At 47.5% G+C, this 19964-nt stretch overlaps 1 long non-coding RNA gene across 2 annotated transcripts in view; it reads right to left on the bottom strand.

Annotated features, from left to right (window-relative positions):
- Positions 1–4600: 4600 nt before the first annotated feature.
- Positions 4601–19964, bottom strand: part of LOC130707489 (uncharacterized) — a 39859-nt gene continuing 24495 nt past the window's right edge. Inside the window, exons 2-4 of one of the 2 annotated variants that reach the window (XR_009007386.1) lie at positions 14928–15133; positions 7426–7954; positions 4601–5153 (exon numbers count right to left, since the gene is read on the bottom strand). This is a non-coding gene — a long non-coding RNA (uncharacterized LOC130707489). Of the gene's footprint in view, positions 5220–7425; positions 7955–14927; positions 15134–19964 lie in introns of both variants that reach the window. The other variant, XR_009007387.1, reaches the window with a different exon arrangement.

Consider the following 19964-nt stretch of genomic DNA (forward strand, 5'->3'; position numbering starts at 1 on the left):
GAGCACCAAGAACCTGGAGTCGCATCCTGGACCTACCTGCGGTCACCGCCCAGGTTCAGACACCAGGAGTGGGGCTGGGATAGGACCTCCCCGCCCCCGCAGGTCAGCTCCTGCTGCCTCATGATGGGTCATCTAGTCACTGGATGGAAATATCATCAGAACCCGTCCCTGGGCCCCCAGGATGGGTGTAAAATAAAACAAAATTTTTAAATGTGTATGCAGCCAACCAAAAAGACGCCAGTGACTCAAAGGAAGCCGGACTCTCACATCCCCCAGGAAGCTGCATTGGAGGCCAGTCGGCCTGGTGCTCTGGACGTCCACTGGCAAAAGGAGGAAAAGCAGACTCCCAGCACCCAGGAAATGCCCCACTGGCTCTTGCTGACGTCTTCATGACCTGCCTCAAAGGAATGCCCAGAGGCCCTGACCTCCCCAGCCCCCCTTTTCCAGATTGATAGGCCTGGAAGCCCTCAGATCACGTTCCCCAGGGCTGCCCGTCCATCCTCTCGCTCCACTGGGGAGACGTAGTGGCCTGGCCCCTGCCAGCCCTGGGAGCCCAGGCTGATCATCTAGTGGGCAGGCAGCCACCCACACTGGTCCGTCTGTGATGCAGGGGGACGGGGAAAGGTCTTTGATTGAAATGCTCCTCCCCGTGAGGCTGACCTGGCCAGGCCATGGAGAATTTTAACACCCCTCCTCGATCCCAGGTTTCACGCCCCCCTCCCCTTCGTGAAATGACATCCCTCATTTCTCTTGTTGCCGCCATCCCCCTCCATGCCCTTTTGAGCATTTCCTGCACTGCTGCATCCCCCTGCCTTCGGGAGCTCACTTGACATTTCCAGAAGGAAGAAAGGAAGGGAGGAAGAGGGGGAGGGAAGAATGGATGAAGGAACCAAGTAGAATGAAAGCCACTGTGAGCGTGGTGTCCAGGGTCAGATGGGAGGCACTTCTCTATTTGGTGAGGGGTGACAGCTGGGGGGTTGCACAGGGGAGCAGAAGCTGGGGCTTAGAAGAGACTCAGCAAGTGTTTGCCAGAAGCTTCCATCAGGTCTGGGGTGGCCCTTGCTGCCGCCTAGAGGGGCAAGTGAGTGGGGAGAGGTGCAGGGTTGGGGAGAGGGAGCAGCTGTCCTCAGCGCAGCCCCACCATAGTCTCACGCCCCATTTCCTTCAGGCTTCTTTGAACAAGTCCCTGAGAAGATGCTGGGGATCCCCGGGGGCCACATGTGGGGACGAGAAGGTTCTGGTTTCGGGTTGGCTGCCTACCGCCTCCTGGGTAATCTTAGGAAGCCTCTTCCTCTCCCTGCTGGTCCAGAACTGCACTGTCCTCGTGTGGCTCCCGAGCCAGTCTGAGCTGAGCTGAGCCATAAGTGCAAAACACACCCTGGAAAGTAAAGACAGCTGGAAAAACAGAACGCAGAATATCTCGTTAGTAAGTTTTATACTGATCTCATGTTGAAATGGTGCTTCGGATGTGTTAGTTAAATCAAATATATATTAAAATTAGGGTTACCTGTTTCCTTTTACATTTTCAATGTGGCTACTAGAACATTTTAAATGACATATGTGGCTCTCATTCTGTTTCTACTGAAGGCGCTGCTCTAGAGAGTTCTAAGGCCTTTTGGTGTGAGTGCTGTGATAACCCCCTGTATACACACACAGTAGGGAGGATTTTGACCTTGTTTGCTGGTTGATTGATGAGTTAAGTAAGTGTGATATTAAGGTGGGGAGGTCCAGGCAGCCCAGGGAAGCAGGGGCTTCGGGAGGATGTTGCTTAGACAGGATGGGGATGGGCTGCTTGCCTTTCTTCCAGATCTTCCAGTTTCCCTGGGAACTCCAGTGAGGGCTGGAGCAGAGAGAAGGGTTCTGTTCTGGAGAGTTTGCCGCCCCCAAGAGTCCCCACTCTTCTCCCAGGGGGTCAAACGATTTAACCTTCCGGAGGAGGTTCCCAAGAAGGTCACTTCCTTCCTCAAGTTCTAGAGCTGGGACGCTGCCAGCAACTCCAGGACTTGCACCCTGTCTGACCCACGGCCTGGCCGGTGGCAGCCTCACAGGGGCTGGAGGTCACCTCCTGTCAGCCCTGGATTCATCCATCCCAAAGGAGGCTGGTGGCTCAGCTTGACGGATGCACGTCCCCAGGTCACAGTGACCCAAGGGTGGTTGCAGGAAGTGGAGCTCCCCCTGGGAAAAAGCCCAGTGCGGGGGATCAGGGGATCTGGGCTGGTGGAGGACTGGCTAGCGAGAGGGCCCAGGCTCTTCCTCGGGTCAGCACAGTCCCCTCTAACCAGGTCACCGGGTCCCCATGCCCCCGCAGAGGTGCTGGCTACAGCGTGTGTTCCCACGCAAATTTACTTCAAGATTGTGGTCCTCTCCACCTTTTGGGCTCTGGAATACTGAATTTACAACAGGCTGAGTGGAACAGGGTGGTAACCCCCTTGCCCCCCTCCCCATTCCCTCCCCCGCAGGTCCCCCCTGCTGGACCCGTCCCTCCATTCTTCAAACACCCGAGCCGTCCTCTTTGTTCCCAAGATGCTGTTTCAGCTCAGCTCACGCCTGTCCTGTTTATCCCTCCACCTTCCAGAGCCCCCATCTGCCCCATGCCTCCCAGCTCTCCCGCCATCCCTCCTTCCCAAATCCCCTGTGAGCGCTCCAGCCGCCCACCACCACCAGGCAGGCTCCCCGAAATGAGAATCTACCCAAAACCCAGCCCAGTGGCCACTCCTGGGGAGTCTCCCCCACCCACACCCCTTGGCTGGCCTACAGGGAGTCTCTGTGCCAATTAGGAAAAGGCGCCCCTGGATGGTTGCAGGGGAGGGAGTGCGGCCTCCAGCAGCAGTTCCCACACCATCTGCAATCTGGTCTTCACTGGCCCGACTTCCCTCTCTGACCGTGAGCTCTGCCAGGACAGTGAGAGGTCTGCTGTGCTCACCACTGAGTCCCCAGGTGATCAATCAGTGCTGCTTCTGTGATGGAAGCGCCCGGGGGTGACGCCGCAGAAGCGGGGATGTGCAGGCGCCTGTGTGTGGACCAGCCTGGGAGGGGCTGGTGTGTGGCCGGGGTGAGGAGAGAAGCAGGGAAAGAAGGGGGCCCTTGGCAATGGGGGGACGGGTGGACAGCCACCTTGAGGTCCTGAGATGAGGTCCAGAGGCCACTGTTGGGGCTGCACAGAGTTGGGACCGGTGGCCAGCCATTTAGATACAGATAAGTTAAAGACCGTGTTAGTTTCCTAGGGCTGCCGTGACAAGTACCAGAAACTGAGGGCTATTATGGACTGAACTGTGTCCCCTGAAATTCACGTGGTGAAGCCCTTACCCCAGGAGCTCAGACGGCAACTGTATTTGGAGACGGGGCCTTTAAAGAGGTGATTAAGGTAAAATGAGGCCACATGGGTGGGCCCTCATCCCTGTGCCTGGTGTCCTTCTAAAAAGAGGAGATTTGACCCACGAAAGTAAAATGGGTCAGAGAGACACCGGGGATGCTTGAGCACGGAGTGGAGACGATGTAAAGACAGGGAGAGGAGAAGACGGCCGTGCACAAGCCAAGGAGAGAGCCCTTGAGAGAACCCAACCCTGCCAACACCGTGATCTGGGACTTCTAGCCTCCAGAACTGTGAGAAATAAACACGAGTTGTTTTAAACCCCCCAGGCAATGGCATTTAGTTATGGGAGCCTGAGCAAACTAACTCAGGGGCTTAGAATAGGTATGTACTGTCCCACAGTTCCGGAGTTTGGAACTCGGAAATCAAGGTGTCAGCACAGCCGTGGTCCAGGCCTCTCTCCCAGCTTCTGGCGGTTCCTTGGCTTCTGGCAGCCAGACTCCCATCTTCCCATGGTGTGTGCCTGTGTTCAGATCTCCTCTTCTTATAAAGACCTCAGTCATATTGGATTAGGGCCCACCCTAATGTCCTCAACTTAGTTACATCTGCAAAGGCCCTATTTCCAAATAAGGTCACATTCTGAGGTCCCAGGGGTTAAGACTTCAGCACATGAATTTGTGGGGAGACACAATTCAACCTATTGTGGACTGAACTGTGTCCCCCCAAATTCATATGTTGAATCCCTAACCCCCAGTGTGGCTATATTTGGAGTTAGGCCTTTAGGGAAGTAATTAAGGATAAATGAGGCCAAAGGGTAGGGCCCTAATCCTGTAGGGCTGGTGTCCTTATAAGAAAGGGAAGAGACACCAGAGATACCTCTCTCCCTCTCTCGCTCTCCACGCACACACTGAAAAAAGTTACGTGAAGGCACAGCAAGAAGGCAATGTCTGCAAGCTCGGAAGAGCAGCCTCACCAGAAACCAGCCCTGGAGGCACATTGACTTTGGACTTCCAGCCTCCAGAACTGAGAAAATAAAGTGTTGTTGTTTAAGCCACCCAGCCTGTGGGGTTTTGTTTTGTTTTATTTTATGGCAGACCAAGCAGACTAAAACACAGCCCATAACAAAGCCTTATCTATTAAATCATTTTGTTACAAGTGACAGGAACTCAAATTAAACCACTTCATTTTTTTAATATGTATTATTTATTTAGTTAGTTAGTTAGTTTATTTATTATTACTATTTTTTTTTTTTTTTTTTTGGCTACGTCAGGTCTTAGTTGCAGCATGCAGGATCTTCGTTGAGGCATACGAAATCTGTTGTTGCAGCACGTGGGCTTCTCTCTAGTTGTGGCGTACGAGTTTTCTCTCTCTAGTTGTGGCGAGGGTTCCAGAGTGTGTGGGCTCTGTAGTTGCAGCACGCGGGCTCTCTCGTTGAGGCGCGCGGGCTCAGTAGTTGAGGCGCGCGGGCTCAGTAGTTGCGGTGCACAGGCTTAGTTGCCCCGCAGCATGTGGGATAGTAGTTCCCCGACCAGGGATCGAACCCACATCCACTGCATTGGAAGGTGGATTCTTTACCACCGGACCACCGGTCAAAAAGAAACCACTTTAAACAAAAAGAAAATGTCTTAGGTCGATAACTGAACAGACCGAGACCCGGGTACCACAGGACCCAGGAGTTGTCCAGCTCTTTCTTTCTGTCCCTCTTTCTGCATCTGCCTCTCCTGGCTCCTCTCTCCTCGACGTGGCTCTGTCCTGGGGTAACTCCTCACCAGCATGGCGGCTGCAGCCACGCCAGGTAAGCTCGGCGTCCCCTTCAGCAACTTCCGTGGAAGGGGAGCACCTCCTGCAGGAGGTCAAGGTGCAGAGGAGCTCAGACGCCAAGGCCACACCTGGGGTGTGGAGTGGGCAGCTCAAAAAAAAAAAAAAAAAAAAAACCCCAAAGTGAACACAAAGGCACCCAGGAGCCAACTGAAAGAGCTCCCAACGGCCAAAGTTGGAACAAATTGAGCAAGAAAATAAATAACCTAGCGTTGGATTATAACCCGAAGTAGAACATAAAGATCCATGAGTCCATATGGATACAAATAAATGATTGAATAAATAAATGTGGGGAAAGAGACAAATCTCCCATGCAGAAGAATTCCAAATAATTTACGTAGCTGCTCCACCCTCAAGGAGGCGGGGCACAGCTCCCCACTCCTCAAGTGTCAAGTGTCAGCTGCACAGTGACTTCCTTCCAAAGACCACGGTGTGGGAAGGGGGAGGTAATTTATTTATTTTTTGTCAGGAGAAACCTGACAAACATTATCTCAGCCGGATTATCAAGGTCCACATCAACCAGGATGTTGATAGCATGTACCCTCGGTACGACGTGATGGAAGTGAAACTTTACCTCCGTGGTCGTCCTTCCCCAGTCCCATAACCCTTGTGTCATCATGAGGAAAACATCTTACAGTTGACAGATATCTTACAAAATACTCAGCCAGTCATCCTCAAATGTCAAGGTCATAAAAACAAGGAAAGTCTAAGAAACTGTCACAGCCAAGAGGAACCTAGGTAGCCATGACAACTGAATGTAATGTAACGTCCTGGGAGGGATCTTGGAATGGGAAAAGGACATTAGGGAAAAACTAAGAGAATGTGAATGAAGTATGGAATTTGGTTAATAACAATATGCCAATATAAGCTCAATAATTGTGACAAATGTACCATGCTGATATAAGATGTCAAGAATAAGAGACACCATGTGGAGTTTACAAGAACTCTCTGGACGATTTTTTTTAATAATCCTGTAGCTGTAAAACTATCCTCAAATAAAAGGTTTATTTAAAAGTTTAAATAAAATGGGGACCAGTCGGGTTCTGTGATGGTTAATTTTCTGTGTCACCCTGACTGGCCAGGAGGTGTCCTGGTTAAACATTCTTTCCGGTGTGTCTGGGAGGTGTTTCTGGATGAGATTACCACTTGAATCAATGGACTCAGTCAAGCAGAGTTCCCTCCCCAATGGGGGTTGGGCATCCTCCAATCCGCAAAAATGACCTAAGAGTTTCCACGTGTGCCCTGAAGGAGATGGTCATCTTCTGGAGCTGCGGGGCTGGAACTGCTAAAAATCAAACAGCAGTTCATCCTGTGGTTGGCTGAATTACAAAGCAAATTGAACTCCCAGCCTCACAGGGCATCTCCTTCCTGTTAAAGTGAGGGCGTTATCACTTTGCTGTACACTTGAAACTAACACAACATTGTTAATCAACTATACTCCAATATAAAATTAAAAAGTTTAAAAAAAACAAACAGGAAAACCACGAAGGCTTGTTAATATTAAATGTAGAGCTTGATTTACATAATTGTCTTAGACGACAATTGAAAATCATTCTATAATAATGTTAATATATTTGGATATTGCGCACTATTTATTTAAATAAAGGTACATTCTTATATGCTTTCAAAAAAACAATAAAGTGAGGGCGTTGACTGGGAGAGTATGAGGACGTGTGGAGAGACCCTGATGAACTAGGAACACTGAACCCCCAAGTTCTTTTGAGTCTTCTCTACCAGTGGCGGGGTCTGCTCACCTTGCAGGGGTACTGGCCTCTCCAGGGTAGAGGTAGCGGACTTTCCACCTCCATCAGAGGGGATGAAGCCTACATGCCTAGGAAACGACCAGCTGCCTGATTCCCCTCAGGACCCACCCCATCAACCCTCTTTGCTTCTAGACCAATAACTAGACTCTAGTCCCAGCAGGGCCCTAAAGATGGGGTACAAAGTGTGACTCAGGAGGGGGTGCACTGCGTTCCAAGAGAACTACGTGAGTTTCCTAATTTATAGACAGAAACCAGGAGCACGTGTGGGAATCGATACTAAGGGTGTGGGGTACAGGGGAAGGAATATATGGTTGTTCAGGCTGAATTTTTTGATGTGGACTCACTACGCAGATATTCCGCATTTATGTAGCAGCTTGGAATGTTAGAAAGGGCTCTAATGGCTCCAACACGGACCAAAAGTTAGCCCAAACCTGAGGGAATTAAATTATTCTTTGCTTGAATGTACAGAAAAGGGCTCAAAGGCCTAGGTAGACTGGGAGGTTAGAGTGGCTTTATCATTTAAGATATACTCACCCACAGTGGGAGGGTCAGAAGACAGCTTTCACCGAGGCTGTGAAGAATCAGTAGGTGACGGAGACCCACCATCCTTGCAGGGCTCTGTGATTGTCCTTCTCTGTAGACCAGACCTCCCTGGGAACTGGAGTCACTAAGTTGGGAAATCTAAATGCAATGGGGAGTATTGGACCCCGGGTTGCCAGGGGCCAATGGCGGCACTCACCAGCCACTGGCAAGGGGGGCGTGGTGACCGCAGTGGACGCAGAGTCAAAGCCGCGGTGAGAATGGTCTGACTCGCGAGACCAATAAGCTGGCGCAGAGGTCATGATGTTTCTAGAAGGGAAACAGGAAGCCCTCGGTTCTTACCTGGTGTCTATCAGCAGAACATTTCTGGGTCAGTACTTCCCTGGTGGTCCAGTGGTTAAGACTCAGCGGTCCCAATGCAGGGGGCACAGGTTCGATCCCTGGTCAGGGAAATAGATCCCGCATGCCGCAACTAAAGATCCCGCGTGCCTCAACGAAGATCCTGTGTGCTGCAACTAAGACCCTGGACAGCCAATAAATGAATGAATGAACGAATAAATAAATAAATAAATAAAACATTTCCAGGTCAAGTGAACACACGTCTGACCACAATCATAAAAGCAGAGTCATGGCCCCTAAATGGATTCCCAGACTTGAGGCAGTTTACAGACCCAGGAACCCCTGAATGAAGGGGAGGCCAGATCCCCGTGAGGAAGGACCCTGTGCACTACTGAAAGGTAGCATGTTAGGCTTTCTCCCAGCCTTCCCCCAGGTAAATACACACTGGGAGAAGGGAATAATCAGACCTTTTGAGGACTACTGGACACTGGCTCTGGACTGATTCCAGGAGACCCCAAGTGTCACCCTCCCGTCAGACTAGGGGCTTGCAGAGGTCCGGTGGTCAATGGACCTTTAGCTCAAGTCTGTCTCACAGTGGGTCTCCAAGCCCATCCTGTGGTTAACTTCCGAGTCCCATGCGTAATTGGAAAGGACACCCTGAGCAGCAGGCAGAATCCGCATGTAGGTTCCCTGACCTGTGGAGTGTGGGCTATGAGGGTGGGAAAGGCCAAGCGGAAGACACTAGAACCACCTCTACCCAGGAAAACAGTGAACCCATACCACCACACATCCCGGAGGGATGCGGAGATTGATGCCATCATCAAAGATCGGAAAGATGCTGGGTGCTGATTCCCACCACATCCCATCCAGCTCACCTATTTGGCCTGTGCGAAGACAGATGGATCTTTTTTATATATATATAAATGTATTTCTTTTGGCTGCAAAAAGCACAGGCTTTCTCTAGTTGCAGCGAGCATGGGCTCCTCTTCGTTGTGGTGCACAGGCTTCTCATTACGGTGGCTTCTCTAGTTGTGGAGCATGGGCCCTAGGCGCAGGCTTCAGTAGTTGTGGCACGTGGCCTCAGTAGTTGTGGCACAAAGGCTTCGTTGCTCCGCGGCATGTGGGATCTTCCCGGACCAGGGCTCGAACCCATGTCCCCTGCACTGGCAGGCAGGTTCTTAACCACTGCGCCACCAGGGAAGCCCCAAGACAGATGGATCTTGAGAACAACAGTGAATTGTCGTTGGCTTAGCCAGGTAGTGACTCAATCGCAGCTGCTGCACCAGATGTGGTTTCATTGCTTGAGCAAATTACCAAATCCCCGGGCACTTGGTGTGCAGCTGTTGACCTGGCAAATGCCTTTTCCTCCATTCCTGTCCCTGAGGTCTAGCAGAAGCCAGATGCTCTCAGCTGACGAGGGCATGCACACCTGCACTGGCCGACCTCAGAGGTGGATCAGATCTCCCACCTAGGTCGTAATTTAGTTCACAGGGACATTGCCTGCTTTTCCTTCCACAGGACATCACACTGGTCCATTATATTGCTGACATTATGCTGATTGGACCTGGTGAGCAAGAAGTAGCAACTTCTCTAGACTTATTGGTAAGATATGTGCATGTCAGAGGGTGGGAAGTAATTCCAAATAAAACTCGGGGCCTTCTACCTCAGTGAAATTTCTAGGGGTCCAGTGGGATGGGACATGCTGAGATATCCCTTCTAAGGTGAAGGACCAGTTCTTGCATCCGACCCCTCCTGCATCCAAGAAAGAGGCACAATGCCTCGTGGGCCTCCTTGGATTTTGAAGGCAGCATGGTCCTCATCTGGATGTGCTGCTCTGGCTGATTCACCTAGTGACCCGGACTCTAGTTCTGAGTGGGACCCAGGACAAAAGAAGGCTCTGCAGCAGGTCCAGGCTGCCATCCGGGCTGCTCTGCCACTGCCAGCAGATCCAGTTGTACCTCAAGTGCCAAAAGGTGATGCTGTTTGGTGCCTTTAGCAGGCCCTATAGGTGAATTGCAGCGCAGGCCTTTAGGATTTTGGAGCAAGGTCCTGCCATCCTCCGCAGATAACTACTCTCCTTTGGAGAGACAGCTCTTGGCCTGCTATTGGGTCCTAGTGGATACTGAATGCTTGACCATGGGCCACCAAGTTACCATGTCTTTTGAGCTGCCCATCATGAACTGGGTGACCCACCAAGCCATAAAGCTGGGCACGCATAGCAACACGCCATCATCAAATGGAAAGGATGTATGGGTGATCGGGTCTGAGCAGGCCCCCAAGACACAAGTAAGTTACATGAAGAAGTGGCCCGAATACCCACGGTCCCCACTTCTGCTACACTGCCTTCTCTTCCCAGCCCGCAACTGTGGCCTCATGGGGAGTTCTCTACCACCCGTTGACGGAGGGAGAGGAGTATCCAGCCCGGTTTACAGATGGGTCTGCACGAGATGCAGGCGCCGCCAGAAAGTGGGCAGCTGCAGCTCTGCAGCCCCTCTCTGGGACGCCCCTGAAGGACCGGGCGAAGGGAACTCCTTTCAGTGGGCAGAACTTCCGGCAGAGTACCTGGCCGTGCACTTTGCTTGGAAGGAGAGATGTCCAGGTGTGTGATTATACACCACTTCATGGGCCGTGGCCAGGGGCTTGGCTGATGGTCAGAGACTTGGAAGGAATATGATTGGAAAATTGGTGACCAATTCGGGGAGGAGGTATAAGTGTAGTCCTCTTTGAATGGGCAAAAAACATGAAAATATTTGTGCCTCCTGTGAATCTCACCAAAGGATGACTTCAGCAAAGGAGAATTTTAATAATCAAGTGATTAGATTTTAATAATCAAATGGTGGTCTCTTTCCCCAGCCACCCCTCTCATCACCCAATAGGCTCATGAACAGAGTGGCCATGGTGGCAGGAATGGAGGCTCTGTGTGGGCCCAGCAACATGGAGTTCACTCACCACAGCCGATGGGGCTACAGTCTGGCAGAGTGCCCAGTCGGCCAGCCACAGAGACCAACACTGATCCCCTGATGTGGCAGCGTTCCCTGGGGAGATCAGCCAGCGGCGACCTGTGGCAGGTTGACTACGTTGACTCACTTTCACTGTGGAAGGGGCAGTGTTTTGTTCTTACTGGAATAGACGCTTACTCTGGATATGGATTTGCCTTCTCTGCATGCAATGGTTCTGCCAAAACTACCATCGATGGACTCACAGAAAGCCTCCACACAGCATTGCTTCTGATCAAGGAACTCACTTCACAGCAAAGAAGTACAGCAATGGGTCCAAGCTTATAGGATTCACTGCTCTTACCATGTTCCCCGCCATCCTAAAACAGCTGGCTTGATAGTGGAGTGGAACGGCCCCTTAAAGACTTAATCACAGTGCAGTTAGGTAGCAGTATTTTGCAGGGCTGGAGCAAGGTCTTCCAGAAGGCTGTACATGCTCTGGATCAGCATCTAATATGCAGAGCTGTTCCTCCGGTAGCCAGGATTCACAAGTCCAGGAATGAAGGTGTGGAAATGGGAATGGTACCTCCCACTATACCCCTGGTGATCCACTAGCAAGACTGTGTTTCCTGATCCCACAGCTTTGTGACCTGCTGGCCTAAAGGTCTTACTTCAAGAGGGAGGAGTGCTTCCGCCAGGAGACACAATAATGATGCCACTGAACTGGAAGTTAAGACTGTCGCCCAGCCTTCTTGGGCCCCTCCTGCCTCTGAATCAACAGGCAAAGAAGAGAGTTATGGTGCTGGCTGGGGGATTGATCCTGACCTCAAGGGGAAATTGGACTCCGACTCCACAGTGGGTGCGGGCAAGGGTACGTCTGGAACACAGGAGATCCCTTAGGGGGTCTCTGTGATTAGTGTTCACGGGAAACTGCAACAACCCCAGCCAGGCAGGACTACCGATGGCCCAGACCCTTCATGAATGAAGGTTTGGGTCACCCCACCATATAAAGACCTATGACCAGCTAAGGGGCTTACTGAAGGCAAAGGGAATACAGAACGGTGAATGGAAGGAGGTCATTGTAAATACCAGCTGTGATCATGTGACCAGTTACAAAAACAAGGACTGTTATTGTCATGAGTATTTCCTCCTTATTTTGCTATGAATATGTGCGTGGGTTTTCTTTCCTCTCTTATTCCCTTATCATATATTATAAGATGTATTGACTTTGTATCACAGTGGTGAAGTATTGTTCATTTTACATCATAGTATGTAAGTTACAGGATATCAGGGAGAAGAGTAAACATCACTCAAGGACTTTACCTCCTCTTCTGGGGAAGGAGTTGGTTTTTCTGTTGTATACAGGATAGTTATATTGTGTTAGGCAGAATTATGACCTTGTTATTATTTATTTGGAGATAAAGTATGGTTTTAGGAGGTCTGTATGATGCCAGGTTGACAAAGAATGAACCTGTGATGGCTAATTCCGTGTCAACTTGACTGGCCCAGATTAAACATTATTTCCAGTGGTGTCCGTGAGGGTGTCTCTGGATGAAATTAGTATTTGAATCAGTGGACTTGGTAAAGAAATTTGCCCTCTATAATGTGGATGGGAATCGTCCAGTCCATTGAGGGCCTGAATAGAACAAGAGGTGGATGGAGGAGGTATTTCTCCCTTTTTTTTCCCTGGCTCACTGTTGAGCTGGGACATCCCTTGCCGTCTCCTCCTGCCCTCAGACTGGGATTTACACCGTCAGCTCCCTGGTTCTCAGGTGTTTAGACTCGAACTGAATTGCACCACTAGCTCTCCAGCAGACTGTGGGATTTCCCAGCCTCCAAAATTGGGTGAGCCAAGTCCTCATAATAAATCCCCTTTTATGTACATAAATATCCTATTGGTACCATTTCTCTGGAGAATGCTAATACAGTTCCTTAAAGAAACGTTGGGCGCCCAAGAACTATGTATCTACACACAATCTTAAACCTCACATCAAAATACACTCTGGATTCTGGATGGGTATAAGATTTTAAATGAAATCATAATGTGCAGCTAATAGAAAATGGTGGTAAATATTTATATAATCTTAAAATAAAGAAGCTTTTCCTGAATATGACTTCAAAGGCAAAACCTATAAAAGATAGCTTTTACTACATAAAATGTGATCTCTGTATGGCCAATAAGAAAAAAATAATATAGATACTAATAAAAAAGCAAATAATTATCTCAGATACATTGTATTCCAGGCACTGTTATAAGGACATTATTAACTCATTCAATCCCTAAAACAAACCTAAAGAGTATTAATATCATCCCCAATTATAGATGAAAAAACAAAGCCTCTGGTATGTAAAGGAATGTACCCAAAGTTACACAGTTAGGAAGTGGTAGGTCACTGTGACCAAGTCTGTGCTCTTAACCACAAAAGAACCACACGCCACAGACTGGGAAGGCTGAGAACATTATGTGAAACACATACAGAAAGCAAAGATGAATATCTTTATGACGGTAACACACATAGGCACTCTCACCCCTAAAAAAGCGACAAACACCTTAATAGAAAAACAGGCAAACGAAGTAATTCAAAAAGGCAATCTACAAAGGAAGTAATTCAGCCAATGCCTTTTTAAAAAGATTCAACCCCCCAGTGATCAAAGTGGCAAATTCATACGAGGCACCTTTCCACCCTATCAAACTGGCTCTTTTGAATTCATCTCTATGGAGTGAGCATTGCCAGGAGGGTTCTTTGGAAAGCAGAGTCTGAGATGGGATGTTTATTAGGGACTGGCCTTGGGATCGATACCTGTGGATGGGAAGGGAGGGAAGCACAGGGCACGGGGAGAGGGAAATTGCAAAGCAGACCCAGTGGCGGCTCCCACAGGGTATGCGTGAGCTGGAATGGTCCCTGGAGAGTCGTCCTGAGGTGGGTGGAGTTGGCTGATGTTATAACCCCATGCTGATGTGTCATTGCATAAGTCTGCCCCGAGAAGGGTCAGGACTTTGGGCAAGGTGGCTCTACAGCTGAGCAATCCCTGAAGGACTGAGCTGAAGACATTCCCAGCAGCTGGGGTGAAGGTCCTTCCAGGAAGAGGGATCTGGGTGACTCATCACAAAGATACAGTAAAATGCACATTAAAAGTCAGTTAAAGATGTAACCCAGGGGCTTCCCTGGTGGCGCAGTGGTTGAGAGTCTGCCTGCCAATGCAGGCGAAGCGGGTTCGAGCCCTGGTCTGGGAAGATCCCACATGATGCGGAGCAACTAGGCCCGTGAGCCACAATTACTGAGCCTGCGCGTCTGGAGCCTGTGCTCTGCAACAAGAGAGGCCGCGATAGTGAGAGGCCCGCGCACCGCGATGAAGAGTGGCCCCCGCTTGCCGCAGCTAGAGGGGGCCCTCGCACAGAAACGAAGACCCAACACAGCCATAAATAAATAAAAAATAAAAAAACAAAACAAAAAATAAAAGTACCACCTCCCAGCCCTTCCCCAGAATTCAGCTTAGACTTTACTTTAAAAAAAAAAAAAAAAAAAAGATGCAACCCGCTTCTCCATCATTCTTGTAAGACCTCCATGCCTCCCACCCCCCACCTCCAGCTTCTGCTGTCACATCCTTCCATGCCATCTGCTTTGGAGACCACCAGGATCTATCCTGTGTGCTTTGGAGACCACCAGGATCTATCCTGTGTGCTTTGGAGACCACCAGACCCTGTATCCAGTGGTCTGCTGCCGGAACCGGTTTGTACCAGCTTACAAGAGCCAATTGTTCGATTTTGGGGCAGGCATTCTGCAAGCCGGTTGTTAAACCATTGGTAACTTGAAACAAGCCATGGTGAGAGTATTTACACCACAGAAAAGGGCAAATGCTACAAATCAAGCCAAAAGAGAGTGTTTTCATCCCGGTTCTCCTCATCCACCAAAGAAGCCCAGGATTCCTGGGTCATCTCTTGGGACTCTAGTCCCCATAAGGTTAAGTTCCAGAGAGCCCAATGAGGAGGAATGGAGGAGGGATGGGAGATGGGGTTGGATTAGGAGATGAGCAAAACCTTATGGGAGCATCTCTCCTGTGCAAGTTCTCCCCATCTTCGTGGTCTGTGTCCAGACAGACCAGCTCTCGGTAGTGTCCTCCTCGTTCCTCATGGTTACTTTCAGATTATCATCCCTCCCACCTTCCCCAAACACTCCAGGTCCTGCCTGTGGTTATCTACAAATCCCTGGTCCCTCTTACCTGTCCGAGAAATTTTCACTCATGGTTCATTTTCACCCGCTCTAAGCCTCTCCTGTCCTAATTCTTGGTGATCTGAAATCCACAGAGATGATGTCTCCCTTGCTTGACCTCCGCTCCTCCGACGATCTCATCTCCACTCCTCTTCGGCCACTCCCACCCATGGTCATTCCCTCTGTCCAAGGCAGTGGCCGCAGCCTCTTGAAACACTGCTGGTCCAAAATGAGATGTGCTGTCAGTGCGACATACACACAAGATACACATCCAGATACAAAGATTTCAAAGACTTAGTACAGAAAAAAACATAAAATATCTCACTAATAATTTTTTTAACATCTTTATTGGAGAATAACTGCTTTACAATGGTGTGTTAGTTTCTGCTGTATAACAAAGTGAACCAGCTATACATATACCTATATCCCCATACCCCCTCCCTCTTGCGTCTCCCTCCCACCCTCCTTATCCCACCCCTCTAGGTGGTCACAAAGCACCGAGCTGATCTCCCTGTGCTATGGGAGCTGATCTCCCTGTGCTATGCGGCTGCTTCCCACTAGCTATCTATTTTACATTTGGTAGTGTATATATGTCCATGCCACTCTCTCACTTCGTCACAGCTTACCCTTCCCCCTCCCCATGTCCTCAAGTCCATTCTCTATGTCTGCGTCTTTATTCCTGTCCTGCCCCTAGGTTCTTCAGAACCTTTTTTTTTTTAGATTCCATATATATGTGTTAGCATATGGTATTTGTCTTTCTCTTTCTGACTTACTTCACTCTGTATGACAGTCTCTACTTCACTCTGTATGACCTCATTACAAATACCTCCATTTCATTTCTTTTTATGGCTGAGTAATATTCCATTGTATATATGTGCCACATCTTCTTTATCCATTCATCTGTCGATGGACACTTAGGTTGCTTCCATGCCCTGGCTCTTGTAAATAGAGCTGCAATGAACATTGTGGTACATGACTCTTTTTGAATTATGGTTTTCTCAGGGTATAAGCCCAGTAGTGGGATTGCTGGGTCGTATGGTAGTTCTATTTTTAGTTTTTTAAGGAACCTCCGTACTGTTCTCCATAGTGGCTGTATCAATTTACATTCCCACCAACAGAGGGTTCCCTTTTCTCCTCCACACCCTCTCCAGCATTTACTGTTTGTAGATTTTTTGATGATGGCCATTCTGACTGGTGTGAGGTGATACCTCATTGTAGTTTTGATTTACATTTCTCTAATGATTAGTGACATTGAGCATCCTTTCATGTGTTTGTTGGCAATCTGTATATCTTCTTTGGAGAAATGTCTACTTAGGTTTTCTGCCCATTTTTGGATTGGGTTGCTTTTTTTTTGACACTGAGCTGCTTGTATATTTTGGAGATTAATCCTTTGTCAGTTGCTTCATTTGCAAATATTTTCTCCTATTCTGAGGGTTGTCTTTTCGTCTTGTTTATGTTTTCCTTTGCTGTGCAAAAGCTTTTAAGTTTCATTAGGTCCCATTTGTTTATTTTTGTTTTTATTTTCTCACTAATAATTTTTTGAAGCCTCAATTAGTCTCAGATTTAAAAAACGTTTTCCACCTTTATTGAAGTATAACTGACAAATAAGAATTTTTTTTTTTTTTTTTTTTTTTTTTTTTTTTTTTTTTGTGGCTCACGGGCCCAGTTGCTCCGCGGCATGTGGGATCTTCCCAGACCAGGGCTCGAACCCGTGTCCCCTGCATTGGCAGGCGGATTCTCAACCACTGCGCCACCAGAGAAGCCCAAGAATTATATATATATATATATATATATATACACATACAGTGTACAATGTGATGTTTTGATATATGTACACATTGTGAAATTGTTACTAAAATCAAACTAATTAACACATCCACCACTCCACATAGATTTGGGGGGTTTGGGGTGTGTGTGTGTGTGTGAGATGAGAACATTTAAGATCTACTCTCTTGGCAAATTTCAGGTACACAATACAGTATTATTAACTAAATCAGACTTATTCATCATGCATAACCGAAACTTTGTACCCTTCGACCAACATCCCCCCATTTACCCCATTCCACGGCCCCTGATAACCACCATTTACTCTCTGCTTCTATGAGTTTGACTTTTTTAGATTCCACATATAAGTGAGATATTGCAGTATTTGTCTTTCTATGCCTGGCTTATTTCACTTAGCATAATGTATTCCAGGTACATCAATGTTATCACAAATGACAGGATTTCCTTCTTTATATGGCTGAATTTTATATGCATGCATATATATATACATAAACATATGTATATATTTATATGTATATCACGTTTTCTCTATCCATTTATCCTTTGATGGACACGTTGATTCCACATCTTGGCTATTGTGAATAATGCTGCAATGAACATGGAAATACAGATATCTCTTTGAGATACTGATTTCATTAAAATTAAATATATACCCAGAAGTGAGATTGCTGGATCACATGATAGCTCTATTCTTAATTTTTTGAGGAACCTTCATACCATTTTCTACAGTGGCCATACCAATTTATGTTCCCACCGACAACGTAGTACGCCAACAACTTTCATATCCACTGAGCTCTACACGTCATTAATTGTTCTCCCCACTTTTTAACTTCCCCCCCTCCACCTCATGTCCTCACTCCCCTTCCTCCCCAGCTGGGACTCAATGGGCCATCATCGCAGCTCCTGTCTCATGCAGATCTTCAGATCCCTCACCTGTCTCTCTCTTTACTGTATTTGCCTGGGAAAACCTTGAACTTGGTTAAATATAACGTCATGGCAGCACCTGTTAAGTTGAATGAGGATGAAGGAAAACTTGCAAACATTGTGACTGGTCTCACTCAAGTACACCCTCAGTGCAGAGTGGCAATCCTACTACATGTCCACTCTGTTCCCCCCAAAACCCCAACACCTCCTTCCCCATTTCAAGACTTTGCACTCAGCTGATGAACTTATTTCCTATTTCAGTGAGAAAGGGAAGCCATCCAAGGAGAACATCTGGCCAGCTGCCTGTCCTACCATACCCTGGCTGTGCCCTAAGCCCAACCCCCCACTTGTGTACCAGTTCCCCACACTTCAGCAACTTTCTACCAGCCCTCATTCCCCTCTCTATTGGATAACTCCCATTATCTCCCATTAAAACAAAACACAAACACAAAAAAACTCTTGATCCCTCATTCCACTTCCCTCCTCTTTTCAGTAAGACTCTTTGAAAGTATCCATTTTTACTATTTCCAATTATTTTCTTCCATTTTCTCTTGAATCCATTTCAGTCAGGATTTTATCTCTTACCACCGCAGAGAAACCCTCCAATGGCGCCTCTGTTTCACTTGGGATGAAAGCTAAGGTCCCTACAATGGCCCACAAGACCCTACATGATCCCTACGTGGGCTGGTCTCCTATTATCGTGGCCCCTCAGCGGCCACCATTCCAGGGAGCATCCAGACCAACTACTTTGCAGTCCAAACCAGGGAGAACCTGGAGAATAGGAGTAGACCAGAGGACCCCTTCTTCCTGGCTACCAAGAGGACCCAGAAATCCTACAGCCCTCCCCCCAAACACCAGCTACAATCCCGAGTAGAGGAGTCAAGGATGGGAGCAGTAAGAAATCTGATTGGTCAAGCATTTCAGCCTAAGAATGATGAATTTCTCAAAGAATTGTTTAAATTATTGTTAGACTAATGTTACTAGAATGGACTCCTGTTTTCCCCCCTTCTTATTACCCAGCAGATGGTACCTCTCAAGAAAGCTCAGATTAATTAAGTAGGAAAATAAAGAAGCTCTGTTTTCTTTGCACATCTGATGTACTGTGAGTGGTCTTGTGACCCTGCTACATGTACACATATGCACAGAAAAAAGATGACAGAATACAGACCAAAACGTTAACATTGGTTATGGATGAATGATGACATTAGGAGTGATTTTTATTTTCTTCTTTATATATTTCTTATTTTCCAATTTATTTTTCAATGAGTGTGAACTCATTTTATAACTGGAAGAGTATTTTCAACTTTAAAAGAAGGTGGAAACTTTCACTCCCAAACAAGATTGAGAAATAGAAACTGGATTTACCCTCCTGCTTGAAACAACCAAAATAAACTGGACCAAATATAAGAAATAAGAGTTCTAAACTCACTGGATTTCAGGCAACAAAACACAATAATCCTTGAGAATGTGAAAACAAATGAAGTGAACCCCACAATTACCCTAGTTTATTTCCTCCAGAGAGTTCCCAGGCCATGGCACAGAAAGGGGTACCCAGGTGGAACTTGGCATTCTCCTTGAGTTGAGAAAACAGAGTTGAGAGTCCAGGGAGACTAAGATGGCTAGAATTCTCAGGACAGAGTATGAGAGAAGAGAGAGCTGCATAGAGACAGAAGCCAGAGATCTGCAAAGAGTCCCCCTCAAGCATTCAGCAGGGAATTTTATCAGGACTTGCCTCTGAGAAAACAACGCAAGGCTGGGGGAAAAGCCATCTGAAAGGATTAGTGGTGACAGTGCCTGGCACTCACATAGGGCTAGGAATAGTGTCTGTTCCAACCAGCCAGACTGGAAACTTACAGTTCATGGAGCATTGGGTAAAGTAATCAGGAAGGTCTTCCCTCCTTGGGAAATAATTAGTCCTAAAATAAAAGCTACTATGGACCCCCTTAACATATCATAAAAGCAAGCCCAGAAAGGATCAAACTGTGTCTAAGCAACTTAACTGTATTCCAAAAGAAAGCTCAACAATATTTGTAGCAATACACAATATCTAGTACCCAACAAGATAAAATGGACAATATCTGGCATCCAATCAAAAATTTCCAAACATGCAAAAAAGCCAGAAACCATAAAGAGGAGAATACTCAATTAATCAAAATCAACTGAGAACTAAGAAAGATGTTAGAATTAGCAGACAATTAAAACAGTTATTAAAACTGTATTCCATATGTTATATAGAGACATGAAAGACATAAAAAAGACCCAATCAACTTTTTAGAGATGAAAACTATAATGCATGAAATGAAAAGAACATTGGGTGAAATTAACAGCAGATCGACAT

The sequence above is a fragment of the Balaenoptera acutorostrata genome, chromosome 3 (genome assembly GCF_949987535.1).
Source record: "Balaenoptera acutorostrata chromosome 3, mBalAcu1.1, whole genome shotgun sequence".
Classification (NCBI taxonomy): domain Eukaryota; kingdom Metazoa; phylum Chordata; class Mammalia; order Artiodactyla; family Balaenopteridae; genus Balaenoptera; species Balaenoptera acutorostrata.